Source organism: Neoarius graeffei, chromosome 18 (genome assembly GCF_027579695.1).
Source record: "Neoarius graeffei isolate fNeoGra1 chromosome 18, fNeoGra1.pri, whole genome shotgun sequence".
NCBI classification, from domain to species: domain Eukaryota; kingdom Metazoa; phylum Chordata; class Actinopteri; order Siluriformes; family Ariidae; genus Neoarius; species Neoarius graeffei.
Window position 1 is genome coordinate 15,648,381 of NC_083586.1, and position 17,952 is coordinate 15,666,332.

General features: G+C 45.1%; 1 pseudogene; it reads left to right on the forward strand.

Annotated features, from left to right (window-relative positions):
* LOC132865719 (interferon-induced GTP-binding protein Mx1-like) overlaps positions 1 to 17,952 on the forward strand; it is an 80,888-nt pseudogene that overhangs the window by 10,818 nt on the left and 52,118 nt on the right.

Sequence of the window (17,952 nt, forward strand, 5' to 3'; positions counted from 1 at the left end):
TTGAGGTCTGATTACAACCAGAATCCACCAACGCCTGATATGTAGCCCCTTGGATACTCACCGGTATACGATATGCTCCGGCCCGATCGAGGGCGGCCTCTGGCGCATCGGGGATCCGAACCACCGCGCCCACTTCCATTGTCGTGCACTGCTGTTGAAGGTGGCCCGGCTCCCCGCAGCGCCAGCCAACCGGCCCGGGCTTTCCCTCTGCACCGGTGATCTGGGGTTCACTCACCTGAGGTGGGGGAGAGACAGACACAGAAGGGAGAAACGGGAGGGCACTGCGGGTGCGGCGGGCCGGCCGGGGTGGGGCCGGCCCCCGCCTCCGCGGTGGGGGAATGGGGCGAGGACGGGACACAGGAGGAGGGGGAGAGAGAAGAGGAGAGAAGAGAAGATGCCCTCTGCCGTCCTGCCGCCGGGACAGCCGCCAAATGGTCCTCCGCCAGCTCGACTGCCTGATCCAGCGACGCCGGGCGGTGGCACCGGACCCACTCCGCGGTTCCTGCTGGCAAGCGAGCGATGAACTGTTCCAGCGCCACCTGGTCGAGGATTCCTTCGGCGTCGCGGTTGTTGGCCCTCAGCCACCGCCAGCAGGCGTCCCAGAGCTGCTGGCCAAACGCGAACGGCCGGCCACCTTCCTCCAAGCGCAGCGTGCGGAAGCGCTGGCGCTGCTGTTCTGGAGTGCGCCCCACGCGCTGGAGGGCAGCCCGGCGGAGGTCCGCGTAGGCCAGCCGGCGGTCGGCAGGGAGCTGTAGCGCGGCCAGCTGTGCTTCTCCCGTGAGCAGGGGGAGGAGGCGCGCCGCGCGCTGCTCCATCGGCGACCCCGAGGCTTCGGCGACTTGCTCAAAGAGCATGATGAATGCCTCTGGGTCATCCTGCGGGCCCATCTTGGTGACAGTGAGGGGAGACGGGCCCGCGGCAGGAGCGCTGGTGGACCCCGCCGACGCGAGGAGGTGCCGGAACGCCTGTCGATCTTCTTGTTGGGCCAACACCAGGGCCTCGAACCGCTCTTCTTGCTCCTTTCGGAGGGTGAGTAGCGCCTGGTGTTGGCTTTGCTGGGCCGTGGCAAGGGCGTGGACCAGTTCAGCAAACGGGGAGGACTCCATGGGGCTGAGAGGCTGCTGTGCTCCAGATCCCGGGTTTCGGCACCACTGTAGAGGTCAGAGCAGGTGGGTGGAGCACAGAAGTACGGCAGGACAGAACTGAGTTCAAAAAAACTATTTATTGTGTTCCTTTTCAGTTACACACACACACACACTCCCAGTCACCCAGACACACACACACACAAGTCGTCTGGTGCAGGAGAGAGCTCACTTCCTCTGCTCTCTCTCTCCTTATATAGGGCGTGGTTGCTGGGAAGACACACAAACACAGGTTAATTGCTCTCAGGTGAAGTGATTGTCACTTACCCTCCCTGACTCCGCCCTCCTGTCACAGACCGGTGCTTGACCACGCCCCCGCTGCCACACCACCTTAATTGATGTTCTCACAAACAAACTCCATAAATTCACCCATATAGGAATTTTTCCTGATGTCAGTGATCATTGTGCCATTGCAGCAATTAGGAACTGTAAAATCCCAAAAGTAAAACCAAGAATTATGAGAGAGGAGTTTTAAGAACTTTGATATTCATGGGTTCCTTCATGACATGTTTGCATGTGATTGGGCTAAATTATTTTTAATTCCAGATGTGGATACTGCATGGCAGTATCTTCACACACACTGATTTTAGAGGTTGCGAACAAACATGCTCCTTTTAGGAAATACAGAGTGAAGGGCCGAGACAATCCCTGGTTTAGCGAAGAGTTGTCTCAACTCTTTCTTGAAAGAAATCTAGCTTGGGCCAAAGCAAGAAGAACTGATCAGGATAGGGATTGGGTTGCCTTCAGGACCTTACGAAACAGGTGTACTACACTTGTCCGTAAAGCGAAATCTGAATTTTATCTTAATGAAACAAGTAATTTAAACAATCCAGTTAAGTTTTGGAAAGCCATTAAGTCACTTTGTCCAACCTCTGCACCTAATAGTTTCCCTAATCAATTAACATTAAATGATAATGTCACTGATTGAACAGAGATTGCGAACTGCATTAATAAACATTTTATTTCAGCTGGAACTATTTTTCATGATGTTTCTGGACAGAACAATTCTAATGTTTCCCATTCAGGGCATGAAACTAGACATGGGTTCAATTTTAGTCCAATCTCAAGATATGAAGTTTTGGTGGCTTTAAAAAAGCTTGATACAAAAGTCCGCTGGGCCGGATGAAATTGAGCCCATATTTTTGAAACATGCAGCTGAAATCATTGCAGAGCCATTGACCTATATTTTAAATTTGTCATTGGAACAGAACATTGTGACTGAAGTATGGAAATCAGCTCTGGTTCTGCCCCTTTTAAAAGGGGGCGATCCATTTAAACTAGACAATTACCGTCCAATTTCTAAGCTATCTGTGATGGCTAAGATTCTGGAAACTATTGTGAGTGAACGGTTGAGTTTTTAGTTAATAACAATATTTTGTCTGTCATTTAGTCTGGTTTTCATAAAATCATAGTACTGTTACTGCTACCATGAAAGTATTAAATGATATAATCAATGGTTTAGATGATAATAAATCATGTGCTGCATTATTCATTGATTTAACTAAAGCTTTTGATACTGTTAATCATATTTTATTGTCACGATTGATTAATATTGGTCTCTCTGAAGCAGCATTAGGCTGGGTTAGAAACTACCTAGATAATAGATGTCAACGTGTTCAACTAAATGGGTACCTCTCTGAGAAGCTTACTGTCAAATCTGGTGTCCCACAGGGCTCTGTACTGGGGCCCTTGTTGTTCACAATATATATTAACAATCTCAGTAAAGATCTTATGAATGTAAATATGCATCTGTATGCAGATGATACTATAATTTACTGTTCTGCTGCATCACCGGCTGAGACCATCTTAAAGCTGCAAGAAGCACTCACTGTGGTACAGCGAAATCTAAATTCCTTGAAATTAATTCTTAAGGATAAAAAAAACAAAGTTCATGTTCTTTTCTAGAACCCATAAGCTGGGATCTTCCCTGCCTCAACTATGCACTTTGCAAGGTAAATCAATTGAACTAGTCTCCTCGTATAGACCCTTTTCAGTCACGTGACCTTCGTAAACGCGACCACCATTTTGGACATGTAGCAGACTTCGGCTCGAATTGGTTTGAATGTGAGGAAGGCGACAAACGGAGAACATACAAGAAAAAGGAGCGAGATGCAGAAAACACCTTCGCTATCCAGCGACGTAGGGCATTTACAGGGCGAGCAGAGGGAGAAATAACAGTAACGACACATTAGCAATGCCGTACAGAAATAACGGTTTATGGCACAGACCCTTTCGGTTCTCGCTCATCTAGCTGCTACAATGACTGCTTAGACTGCAACAATAATACCTAACACACATTTAAGTATCCGTCGTAAAGACGTGAAACTCATTGAGTGACGAGTGTGTTCATTGATCAGCTAACACAATCTAAAAGTAGACATACCATCACACTGCCCTGGCGCTGTGTACAGTTTACCTTCTATGGTTTGTGCACTCGCTATTTGCCATTACTTTATCCAACCGTTGTTAGAGATTACAGGGAACGGCCTGGATTTAAGAGACAAATACATGTTCCTCTTGTTTTGAACACTTAGCCCATGTTTACATTAGACCGTATCAGCGGATCATCAGATTAACGTTTTTAAAAGCGATTAGTGTGCACACAGCAACACCAATACACGATTCGTCTGCACACAGCAACACCAATACACGGATACGCTCGGCTCCGCAGGCATCCTGCGCTCCAAATCACTCCGCCCTGAACAGCGAGTGCCCTCTGGAGGGTGCGCACTCCGGCCCTGCGCAGCTCACACAGCGCGCGAGCCACGATTCGGGACTGAGCCGCTGTGTGTGTGATCCCAGCGCAGATCACTTACCACTCGCAAGTGGAAGGATGGCAAGCCTAAAGACAATCGTTTTTTTTTTTTTTGTTACATAGTCAAGAGAGGTGTCGGATCACTGGATCCAGTGTAAATAGCTGCCGGAGCCAACGCCCGAGGTTCCGGAGCGCGCTCCGGCTTGCTCCCCCTCAAATTAAGCGCTGTTTGTAGGACACTGCCTCTGATCTGTCCTACAGTCTACCAACAGCAAAGGAACACAACGCTAGCTAATGTCGTTAGCTAATAGCTACTACAGAAGAACAGAGGTTACAATGGGTTATTTTAGCCTATTTGGTTACACACTCGCCACCACAGAATGTTAACAGCAATGTAATGCCTTTTCTGGCTAATTTTATTCGTCTTACCGCCAACAAAGTGGTCACTACACAAGCGCTGGTATGCCGAGGGCTGCCAATCTGTTAATGGCCGCTATCCATCTTCTCCGTCGGGATCCGATAAAATGATAAACCTTGCCTTGTTTGTTGATGGTTACTACATCCAGGTGCACAACAATATAGTGGCATGATGGAAGTCTTGCTGAAAATAAACACTTTCTTTGCTGCCGTTCCTCAATGCTGGCTGTGGTAAACTACTGGTAGTACATGTCCAAAATGGCGGCTGCGTTTGTCGTGACGTCACGTGAAAAGGGTCCATAGATATCTGGGTTTTATGTTGGAGGAAGCTCTATCCTTTAAATTGCATGTTGAGAATTTACTTTGTAGACTGAAATTAAAGTTGGGTTTTTTTCTTTAGAAACAAATCTTGCTTTACTCAACAAGCAAGGAAAAGTTTGGTTGAATCTACTTTTCTGCCAGTCTTGGATTATGGGGACGTATTTTATAGACGTACCTCTAAAGCTCTGCTACAGTCTTTAGACTCTGTGTATCATTCTGCGTTAAGATTTATCACTCAAGCAAGTTACTCCACCCATCACTGTGCCTTGTATGAAATGGTTGGTTGGTCCTCACTCTTTATGAGAAGACAAACACTGGTTAATTTTTGTGTACAAAGCAATAATTGGCCAACTTCCTTCTTATATATCTGTTCTTTTAACACCTAGTACATCTCAGTACAATCTATGGTCAAGTAGATATATCTTGTATGATGTTGTGCAGGCAAAATCTGAGTTTGGTAAGATTGCCTTTGTTTGTAGTGCTCCAACAGCATGGAATGAGCTACAGAGACAACTAAAACTTGAGGTTTTTATTTCACTTGTTGATTTCAAAGCTTGTCTTAACTGAGTGCATCAGTCAGTCTGTTCTTGTTTTTAAATTTTTTTGTCTGCTTTGTCTGTTTATTTTTTTTTAATTGTTTTGTTGAGTGTGTGATTGTTGTTCTGTTCTTAATCCTGCTTTTGTGTGTTAACTTCTTGGCCAGGGCTCACTTGTAAAAGAGATTTTAATCTCAACGTGATTTCTATCTCTGGTAAAATAAAGGTTTAATAATAATAAAAAAATTGCCACTTGGCAAGTGATTTTGAACTTGAGGTAGGCAATAAAATGAGGACTTTATCTCCCAGTGCAAATTCCCTGAGCTGTGCCCCTCTGTTGTACAGGCGAGATTGACATTCTTACACCTGTAGCAAATTCTCCTGGGTTATGTGACTGTGTGTGGAGTTCTACTCTCAGGTCAAGAATGGATTGAATTTCATTTGTTTTGAGAAGCCCCCTCCTCCCAATTTTCTCTAATGATGTCTAAGTCACTACCAGGCTTGCACCCATACAGCAATTCAAACTGGGAAAACCCAGTGGAGGCTTGTGGAACCTTGCGCACTGCAAGCAACAGAGGGTCTAGCCACCTGTCCCAGTTTTTAGCATCCCCATGAACGAACTTACAAATCATGTTTTTAACTGTTTGGTTAAGTCATTCAACCAGCCCGTCCATTTGTGGATGATAAACACTAGTACAAATCGATTCAATCCCCAATAATTCATACAATTCGCACAGTTTGCATGACATAAAAGTAGTGCCCTGATCATTCAGGATTTCTTTCGGAATCCAGACTCAAGAGAAAATGCAGAAGTGTGCCTCCAACACTATGTGCAGAGAGGCACGGTTTCCAGACATCACGTTGCGTAATCCATTATGACTAATACAAAGTGACACCTGCGTGCAGATCGATCTAATGGCCCAATGAGTTCCATGCCAATTCTTTTGAAGGGGATCTCAATGGTAAGTGGTGCAATGGGGCTTTTGGTGTGGCCATTGGATTCATCAGCTGACATTTGTGACAAGCTGTACACCATCTGCGGACATTGGTGCGGATCCCTGGCCCATAGAAATGGGCCATGATATAATTTAGCGTTTTATTCTGCCCCAAATGCCCAGCCATAGGATTACAATTAGTCATATGGAATAAACGTTTCCTACAGCTCTTTGGGACCAACAACTGTGTAATCTCTTCTTTAGTTTGAGTGCCTTGCATCATTCAACATAGCCTATCCTTCATGATGCAAAAATACAGGAAGGAGAGTGCAACATCAGGTTGGAGGATTTGGCCATCGATTACTTTCACTTGGTCAAAAGGGTGTCTCAGAGGCTCGTCATGTGCCTGCTCCAATGGGAAATCCCCTGAAGGATTCCCCAGAGAGGGAGGAGAGCTCTCCCCCCTCTCCATGTCATCATGACATGGAGCAGATGTGGATGACCCTGGGATGGTCTCCCCAGCTAATGTTGCGGAAGAATTCCCCCATGATGTGCTACTGCAGGACCCACTAATTCATTAATGTTTTAAACCCCGGCCGATCTGTTCCCAGGATCAGTGAGTAGGTGAGGCTCAGACTAACCACCGCCTCCACACTTACAAATACAGTCACATATTTGTGACTGTCCCCATGCACACATTTGACCTTCACCAATCATGCATTTCCAAGTGCCCTGCACTGAATCAGGCTTTGATACATGGAGGTCTGATTACAACCAGAGTCCACCAAAGCATGATGTGTACCCCCTTGAATATTCACAACTACCCTGTATGCCCCCGCTCAATCAGGGGAAACCTGTGGTGCATTGGGGATGCGAATCAGTAGCCGTGCCTCCTTGTGGAAGCGCTGATTCCCCACTTTCCCTCTGTGCCAATAGACCTCTCCAGGCTCACTCCTGGTACTGGTGGACATGGATGAGTTCACCTGTGGAGAGTGAGAGGGGGTTAATGATGGCCCAGACACAGAAGGAGAAGGCAGGGAAGACACATGAGGACAGACATGAGTGCGGGGAGTGGCTTTCAGGGGAATTGGCCCCCATTCCCATGGGGCTGGGGTAGCAGAGGGGTGAGAAGAGAGAGAGGAGGAGAAAGCAAAAGTGAGAGAGAGGGGGGGAGGAGGAGAAGTTCTGGGAGCGCCTGCTCCTGGAAAAGCTGTCAGGTGATCCTTGGCCAGCCGGACCGCCTCCTCTAGTGACATCGCTTGGTGACACCAGATCCATGCTGATGTCTTACTTGGCAGCTGGGCTCCAGTGTCACTCACTTGAGGATGGTCTCGACATTGCACTCTCCTGCCAGCAGCCACTGCTGGCAGGTGTCCCGGAGCTGTTGCATGAACGCAAATAGCCAGCCCACTTCGCTGTATGCCAGCGAGCGGAAGCACAGGTGCTGCACTTCTGGGCTGTGGCCTACCCACTGTAGGATGGCTTGCTTCAGGTTGAGGTACTCCAGCATGCTGGTGGCCAGGAGCTGGCAAACTGGGCTTCCCCTGACAAGAGTGGCAATACGCGAGCTGCCCACTGTGAGGTTGGTCATGAGATCACCTCCGCAACATGCTCAAACAGCTCAAGAAAGGCTTTGGGGTCATCCTGCAACCCCATCTTGACCAGTTGGACTGGCACGCTGGCTGCAGGGATGACCACTGGTGCACCCGTTGACTGGATCCAGCTCCAGATCACCTGCTGGTCTACTGACAGCACAACAACGGCATGCTGCTGGCATTGGAGGTCTTTGCCAAGTGTTTGGAGGAGCTCTCTGACTGGTTCAGACCCCATGGAAGCATTCGATCCTCAGTCCTGCATTTCAGCACCAGTGTAACAACTCTCTGATTTTGGGAAACTGAGGAACTGGGAGCAGGCTTCAGAATGGATGTGTTCTTTTTATTATTTACACTTTTCAGTGACTGATAATGGAACACACACACACACACACACAGGCAGCCAATAATTAGACACAGGTGCACTTCATCACATGTTACCTACTGATTCAACCTGACTCCTTGCCATTCACAGCCTACGTTCGACCATGCCCCCACTGCAATAATCATGCTATCATACTAGATCTCGTCCATGTTCTGGTTCACCTTTTGTGTTTATATCAATGTTTATTACAGGATGTTGTATTTACAGAAATTTCCCTGTCTGTCTTTAGATCTCATTCATAAGTACTTTATCCAACTGGTGTAACATAGCTTCTTGGGCTTTCCCATTCTCTTCAAAGTTGCAAAGGTACAGTATGTTCTTATATTTATCCCCACAAATTTTACAGATGAACTTTACAAACTCTGATTTCTATTTCCTGGAATATGAAAAGATATGATAGATGAAGCAACGGCCAAATACATATGGCTAGACAAGCCATAAAGGCATGTCATCGTGTGATGCTTCTTCATTGTTCCTCTAGACCAAGATTGAGTGCATCAAGCAGGTGAAGGAGTCAGAGGTTGAACTGATGCTGAGGACTCAGTTTAAGATGGAGCTGATTTGTCTACACTCAAGACAGCAGATGCAGTGAAACCCTGAGCACGCTGAAGCATGAGAAAGAAGACCATTAAATAGATCATGAAGATCATGAAGAAGATCACGAAGAAGAGAGAGATAGTTATAGTTTGTATAAATCACTCAGACAGTAGAGCCACTCTTGAGGAACTGATGCACCACCTCAAGTCCTACTACAGCGTAAATGATTATTAAAGATCGTGACGTCCAGCTTCAAGGTGAAGTAGACTGGAGTTTCAAGCTATCTAACAAACGACTATGGGAAATGACCCAAACATTGCTCATTCATAATTTCTGTCAACATTAGCAAGTCAAGTATATCAGACATGTCTGTAGAATGGACAATAATGTCTTGCAGAAGCAGGTCCTGTTCGACATTAGAACATCCCACAAGAAATGGACATATCTTGAGAGTTTTAGGAGTTGATGAGAGACAGATCAGAAGAACTATGATGGACAAAGCAGCTTTACAGTGACTGATAGATGTTTGCCTGCCATCAAACAAGTATCAGGAGCACTCCAAGGCCGAGACTGCACCGAGTGGGAAGAGATGATGACTGACAGACCCCCCCCTCCGAGGAACTCCATCCAGGATCTACATTCTTCCTAGGACGCCCTCTCCCTCTGGGTGCAGGCTTGTCGGGGTGTTGGCTGTGGAACTCCTGAGTCAGGAGAGGGTCCAGAATGTCCCTTGTTCCTTGTCTAGGTCCCATGAAATCACTTGGATGAAGCATTCAGGCATGAGGATGGGCTGAAGACACATGATGGGGCATCTGCCTTAGTGTTCTTGGTGCCTGGACAATAGGATATTGTGAAGTGGAAGCACATGAAAAACGGCCCATTGGGCTTGGTGTGGGTTAAGTCTCTTGGCCTTCGAGATATTCCAAGTTCTTATGATCTGTAAGTATGATGAAGGGGAAAGTGGCTCCCTCCAGCCAATGTCTCCACTCCTCCAAAGGAAGCTCGAGAGTGAGTAGTTCTCTGTTCCCAATCTCATAGTTCCTCTCCACTGAGGTGAGTTTCTTCGAGAAGAATACAAGGTCAAGGTTCTTTATTGTCATTTGCATGTTTCACATGTAAACAAAATGTGTGCCTCAGGGCCAGCAGCGTATATAAATAGAAGAATTAAAATTTAAAATAGAAAAATAGAATAGGAAAAATAGTGCAACCGTGATTAAAAAGTGTTCAGGTGAACAGTAAAAACTTCATGTGCAAAAATGCAAAATTGGGGGGGCAGCATCAGAGCTTAGGCTTAGTGTTCATTAGTCTCACAGCTTCTGGGAAGAAGCTGCGCTGGAGCCTTGATGTTTTGGCCCTGATGCTGCAGAGTCTTTTTCCTGAGGGTAGGAGGCTGAATAGTCTGTACTGGGTGGGTGGAGTCACCCATGATGCGGGCCGCTCTGCTCCTACACCGGCTGTTGTAGATGCCTTCTATGGATGGCAGGCTGCAACGGGTGATCTGTGCTGTGCACACCACCCTCTGCAGAGCCTTCCTGTCCACAGCTGAGCAGTTTCCATACCAGGAGGTGATGGAGGTCATCAATGTGCTCTCCACCACACACTCGTAGAAGGCTCCCAGGACCGCAGGGCTCAGTCCGGCCTGCCTTAGCCTCCTCAAAAAGCAGAGGTGTTGGTGGGCCTTCTTGACCACACTGGCTATGTTCGTGGTCCACTTCAAGTTGCTAGAGACGTAGACCCCCAGGTACTTGATACTATGGACCATCTCTACAGCTTCTCCTCTGATGTAGAGGGGGGAGGGGGTGTGGTCACCTCTCCTGAAGTCCACAACCATCTCCTTTGTTTTCCCCACATTGATGCAGAGACTGTTGTCCCTGCACCAGTCCACCAGGTCCTCCACCTCCTGTCTGTATGTTGACTCGTCACTGTGGGATATCTGTCCCACCACCGCTGTGTCGTCTGCGAACTTCACAATATGACTGCCCGGATGTTTAGTGGAGCAGTCATATATGAGCAGCATGTAGAGCAGGGGGCTAAGGATGCAACCCTGGGGGGAGCTGGGGTTGAGGATGATGGTAGAAGAAGAGATGCTGTGGATCCTCACTGTCTGTGGCTTGTGTGTCAGGAAATCCAGTACCCAGTTGCAGAGGGATGGTGGTAATCCAAGCGGCAGCAGTTTGTTGACTAAAGTCTGCGGGTCGATCATGTTGAATGCCGAGCTAAAGTCTAGGAAGAGCAGCCTCACATAGGTGTCTCTGCTCTCCAGGTGGGTGAGAGCAGAGTGGACAACGGATGAGATGGTGTCCTCTACAGACTCTGTGTGGGGCAGTGGGCGGCACGGTGGTGTAGTGGTTAGCACTGTCGCCTCACAGCAAGAAGGTCCGGGTTCGAGCCCCGTGGCCGGCGAGGGCCTTTCTGTGTGGAGTTTGTATGTTCTCCCTGTGTCCGCATGGGTTTCCTCTGGGTGCTCCCTTTTCCCCCATAGTCCAAAGACATGCAGGTTAGGTTAACTGGTGACTCTAAATTGACCGTAGGTGTGAATGTGAATGGTTGTCTGTGCCAGCCCTGTGATGGCCTGGCGACTTGTCCAGGGTGTACCCAGCCTTTGCCCGTAGTCAGCTGGGATAGGCTCCAGCTTGCCTGTGACCCTGTAGAACAGGATAAAGAGGCTACAGATAATGAGATGAGGAATAATCGTCTGGTTGTCAATAATTGTGGAACTGTGTCGATAACTGGATAAAGGCGTCAATACTTGTAGAATGGTGTCATGTGATCTGATACACTAAGTAATCAGGAGTCAACTCATTTTTTTTTTCCACTGGAAATTTCAGTAATTATTCATGCACAATTTATGTATTGAAAGTCTTTTCTACTTTTGCAATAGCCAAAAGATTAAGGTGTCGATAAATGTAGCCGCCGCTGTGTGTGTGTGTGTGTGTGTGTGTGATATATATAAAATAATGGGAGTGCCTTTATATACTTTTGCAAGGCACTGTGTAATATATAATATTTTGCCTTGCAAAAGTATTCATCCCCTTGGCATTTTTCAGGTTTTGTTGCCTCACAACCTGGAATTAAAATGGATTGAGGGTTTGCCTCATTTCATTTACAGAACGTGCCTACAACTTTGAAGATGTGAATTTTTTTTTTTAATTATTGTGAAGCCAACAACAAATAGGACAATATAACAGAAAACTTCAACGTGCATAACTATTCACCCCCCTAATGTCAGTACTTTGTAGAACCACCTTTTTTGGCAATTATAGCTGCAAGTCATTTTGGATAAGTCTCTATGAACTTGCCACATCTAGCCACTGGGATTTTTGCCCATTCCTCAAGGTAAAACTGCTCCAACTCCTTCAAGTTAGATGGGTTGCTTTGGTGTACAGCAATCTTCAAGTTATGCCACAGATTCTCAATTGCATTGAGGTCTGGGCTTTGATTAGGTCATTCCAAGACATTTAAATGTTTCCCTTTAAACCACTCCAGTGTAGCATTAGCAGTCTGTTTAGGGTCATTGTCCTGCTGGAACGTGAACCTTCATCCCAGTCTGAAACCTCTGGCTGACTCAAACAGGTTTTCTCACAGAATTGCCTTGTATTTAGTGCCATCCATCTTTCCTTCAGTCCTGACCAGCTTTCCTGTCCCTGCAGATGAAAAACATCCCCACAGCATGATGCTGCCAACACCATGCTTCATTGTAGGGATGGTGTTCTCAGGGTGTTGGGTTTGCGCCACACGTGGCATTTCCCATGATGGCCAAAAAGTTCAATTTTTGTCTCATTTGACCAGAGAATGCTCTTCTATGTGTTTGGGGAGTCTGCCACATGTTGTTGGGCAAACTCCAAATGTGTTTTCTTCAGCAATGGCTTTTTTTCTGGCCAATCTTCCATCAAGCCCCACTCTGTGGGGTGTACAGCTTAAAGTGGTCCTATGGACAGGGACTCCCATATCCGCTGTGGATCTTTGCAGCTCCTTCAGTGTTTGGTGTCTTTTATTGCATCTCTGATTAATGACCTCCTTGCCTGGTCTGTGAGTTTTGGTGGACAGCCTTCTCTTGTCAGGTTTGTAGTGGTGCCATGTTCTTTCCATTTCGCTGTAATGGATTTCATGGCGCTCCCTGGGATATTCAAAGTTTGGGATTTTTTTTAGAACCCAACCCTGATCTATACTTCTCCACAAGTTTGTTTCTGGCCTGTTTGGAGTGCTCCTTGGTTCTCATGTTGCTTGCTTCATAGTGTTGCAGAGTCAGGGTCCTTCCAGAACAGGTTGATTTTTATACAGCCATCATGTGACAGATTGTGACACTTTGATTGCACACAGATGGATCTTAATAATATAATTATGTGACTTATGAAGTGAATTGGTTGGACCAGCTCTTATTTAGGGGTTTCATATGAAAGGGGGTGAATACCTATGCACACTCCAGATTTCTGTTTTTTCATCTTAAATTGTTTGTCACAGTAAAAAACAATTTGCACCTTTAAAGTGGTAGGCATGTTGTGTAAATCAAATGGTACTAACCCTCCAAAAATCCATTTTAATTCCAGCTTGTAATGCAACAAAAACCAAGGGGGATGAATAATTTTACGATGCACTGTGTATATGAGCGAGAGATATAAAATATATAAAATGAGTGATTCCACGCTTATGGGTACTGAAATGGGGACATGAACTTATTTTTAAAAATTCACCTAAAACCTTTTTTTTACCATCAGGTCACAAAACATGTAATCTTTAATGACTGATATGTTAAAAGATAACTTTAATTTTCTGAGATGTAATAACATTTATATGCCAAAGTCAGAACATAACAGAAGTGTTGTGGACATATATATTCTCAATTTTAACAATGTAGAATTACTTTTTGAAACATAGGAAGGTGATCTCATCTCATTATCTCTAGCCGCTTTATCCTTCTACAGGGTCGCAGGCAAACTGGAGCCTATCCCAGCTGACTACGGGCAAAAGGTGGGGTACACCCTGGACAAGTCACCAGGTCATCACAGGGCTGACACATAGACACAGACAACCATTCACACTCACACCTACGGTCAATTTAGAGTCACCAGTTAACCTAACCTGCATGTCTTTGGACTGTGGGGGAAACCGGAGCACCCGGAGGAAACCCACGCGGACATGGGGAGAACATGCAAACTCCACACAGAAAGGCCCTCGCCGGCCCTGGGGCTCGAACCCAGGACCTTCTTGCTGTGAGGCAACAGCGCTAACCACTACACCACCGTGCCGCCAGGAAGGTGATGTTTTAGCAAATATAATTAATAAACATGTGTAGTAGAATAAACATACACATTCTTTCAATAAGATTAACATGGTATATAGCTAGATTGTAATTAATTTGTAACAGACGCGAGATGGACAATCGTAACAGAAGTAATGTAACAGACATCATTTTGGAACTCATAGGCTTGACTTTGGCATATAAATATGTTTTTATTACATCTCAGAAAATTAAAGTTATCTTTTAACATATCATTCATTAAAGATTACATGTTTTGTGATCTGATGGTAAAAAAAAGAAATGGTTTTAGGTGAATTTTTAAAAATAAGTTCATGTCCCCATTTCAGTACCCATAAGCATGGATATATATATATATATAAAATATAAAAAAATCCATTATCTGTAGCCGCTTATCCTGTTCTACGGGGTCGCAGGCAAGCTGGAGCCTATCCCAGCTGACTATGGGCGAGAGGCAGGGTACACCCTGGACAAGTCACCAGGTCATCGCAGGGCTGACACATAGACAAACAAACATTTCACACTCACATTCACACCTACGGTCAATGTAGAGCCCCCAATTAGCCTAACCTGCATGCCTTTGGACTATGGGGGAAACCAGAGCACCCGGAGGAAACCCACATGGACATGGGGAGAGCATGCGAACTCCACACAGAAAGGCCCTCGTTGGCCACTGTCAGTCGTATGCTAAAGGTGCAATAGTTTTTTTTTTCCTCTTACTAATATGAATGAGCTAGAAATATATGGAACATGATCACACACACACACACACACACAGGTTTAAGCTGTGACCTCAGTTATGTTTGTGATTACATGGCTATCCTGTTAGCCATTTTATAGACACTCCAGGTGTGTCTCAAGGTCAAGGAAGGATCCTTAAGGGCTACATTTCAAGGCTACAATGCTATGGAATCCTGCCTAAGGACTGTTCTGATAGGATCCTTCAAATTTTCCCAAAGGACAGAGTCCTTCATTCAGAAAATTTTCAACAAGAAGAAGAAGCCTTTGTCACATGCACACTCAAGCACAGTGAAATTCATCCTCTGCATTTCACCCATTCAAAGCAGTGAACACACACACGCACACACACAAGTGAGCAATGAGCACACACACATACCCAAGGCAGTGCACAGCTATGCTGCAGCACCCAGGGAGCAGTTGGGGGTTAGGTGCCATGATCAAGGGCACTTGAGCCCATCACCACCCCATGTTAACCTAATTGCATGTCTTTTGAACTATGGGGGAAACCAGAGCACCTGGAGGAAACCCACACAAACACATGCAAACTCCACACAGAAGTACACTTTGCCACACAAAGGCCCCTGTCGGCCTCTGGGCTTGAACCCAGAACCTTCTTGCTGTGAGGTGACAGTACTAACCGCTACACCACCATGTCTGTGCATAGCCTCTGTTCTTCAAGCACCAACATTCCTATCCTACATACAAAGTGGGACCTTTTCAATGATGCACACCTGCACACTCGCTACACCATTCCATTGTGTGTTCTCCAAATGCTAGGAAGGAATCTTCCTGAGAACTGAAAGACTGACTTTGGAAGGGCTGTCTTGTCCTACCGAAGAAGCATACTTGACTTTGAGAAATACCGTCCCTCACACTCCTTCACTTTGCACCCTGCTAAGATGCTAATACCACAGCTAAGTGCTCATAAGAACTTATTATTCAGAAAAAAGACACCATCTGCACTTATGACCATTCTCATAAATCATTACGAGATTAATTTTGCTTGTTTATAGTGTTAAGTGCACTTGAAAGTAATGTCATGACAATATTTGCTAATGCTAATTCTGGTTGAACCACTGCATTTTATTCATGGGTGGGAAAATAGGTGGGCTCAAAGAGTAAAAAAAAAAATTCAAATCTTAATATGATCCATTTCATCTCATAATTTCTAGCTGCTTGATCCTGTTCTACAGGGTCACAGGCAAGCTGGAGCCTATCCCAGCTGACTACGGGTGAAAGGCGTACAAAACCTAGCACTTACAAAACCTAATGCCTCTGAAACAACTGACTGGATTTACTGACTAACTTGTAGAACCTGTAGAATAAACACCTGGTAGAATGTTACAAAATGAAACACAACTGAAATGATAAAGAACCATTGTCATTTTCATATTTTTTTGTCACACTCCTCCTCACCCCCACAAAGCAGCATGGTAGTGTTCTGACCCAGCTCTGGCAGTGTGTGCACACATGCATGTGTATATTAATCAGGAAGACAGTGGAATAGCTGTAAATGCAGTGTGCTCAGAAAATAAAAATGACAATCCAACCTGCTTAAAACCCAGGTCCACACCTCTAGCTTAATAACTGCCCAACAGCAACACTGCTTTAAGCAAGACAAAAAACATGCAAGACCATCATCTGACATCAAAACAAAAATTTCCAGCAATTTGTTGTGACTGACTAGTACAATACTGTCCATCTCACAGGTCTCACGTGCATGCAAGTGTATGCATTCATGCACATGAATCTGCCTGTGGAATCATGGTGGTTTAACATTAAGCTAGCTAGTCAGTGAAGCTCCACCTGACATGCTAGCAAAGTTTTTTCAAACTCGAAATCATATTGGGTAGCTAATGTTGCTCGAAAAGAGAGATTTCTACATTTTGTTTATTTGGCAAGATTATGCTAAAACATTTCTGAAAGCACTTCAGATAAGTTAATGTTATTCATGTTAGCATAACTCCATGTTTACATGCTAACAGTCTCCAAGTTAACTAGCTATGTGTTATTGTTAGCTGTGGACAAGGCTATGGCAACTTGATGGGCAAATCCAGACTAACCAGACTGCACAGCTATTGCAACGTTATCGCTAGCTCTAAAAGCACAGACAACTTCATTGCAATCTTTCTCTTGGAATAAAACATTTACAGACCTCAATATGCTTCCGCAGGTTGGACGGTGAGTTTTTGTAGGCTGTGATGTGCTCTGTTTTAGGCAAATGGAGCAAACATTTAAAACAAAACAACTCTTTATTCCTTTCAGAAAACTGAAACATGGGTTCTAGCTATAGCCATGAGTGTGTGCATTCCCCAGAAGAACCGCCTCCTTCCATTCTGCCATCAACTGATCGTGTTAAATAATGCTGCGGAGAAATCATTTATCTTGATTTTATACAGTCTATGGACATGACCTGACCCTAGTGATTACTGATAGGCTGTCTCAGTGTCACCTGCAAAAAAAAAACAATCACGTTTTACAAAAGAAAAACACCTCCACTTTCAAAGCCGCTTCATAGTAACGAGGACCTTGATAGAAATGTAGTGGAGTAAAAAGTACGATATTTGTCTTTCAAATGTAGTGAAGTTAAGTCATAAGTTGCCAAAAATATTAATAAAGTATAGATACTCAAAGTGTACTTAAGTACAGTACTCAAGTAAATGTACTTCGTTACTGTCCACCTCTGTTTATAAGTATGCGGACCAGTGTAACTTGCTACAGAGGCCCTAAAGGGGCATATTTTAATCATCCATTAATTAAACATTATATATGATGTGAAACACCTGGAGAGTGTGTGTGTGTTAGTAGGTGAGATGGTAGGTGAGACCAAGGACGCGTTATCCTAATGGGCTTCATGGGCAGCTGCCCAGGGCCTCGGCGGTAGCGAGATTGGAAAATATGAAACGATATTTTCAGAAGGTTTGATCATATAACATTTTTGATGCATTCCGCCACCCGTAAGGAAGCCCACCTTGTCCCGTCGCATAAATCACCCGTCATTGTCAATATGATCACTGTCCACCATGTCTTCACACCCTATGCCAGCTTGAGTTCAATTATTTAATTAATGACTTTGCTTTCCAGAAAAGTAGGAAAGTGCCCTCGTAAGTTGACCCATGGCTGTCAAACTGAATGCACAAAGCTGTGTGCCACTGCTGTTTGGGACATTACGTATGTGAAAGGATGAAATGTTTCACATAGCCTAACATTTTTGACATTTGTTTCTGAGAAGCAAGATATTTTTCTTTCTTTATCGCTCTTTTTGTTTTCACAAGTTAAAAGTCACCTGGATTCCAAAATGAAAACAAACGGTTATATACCAAATGAATGTTCT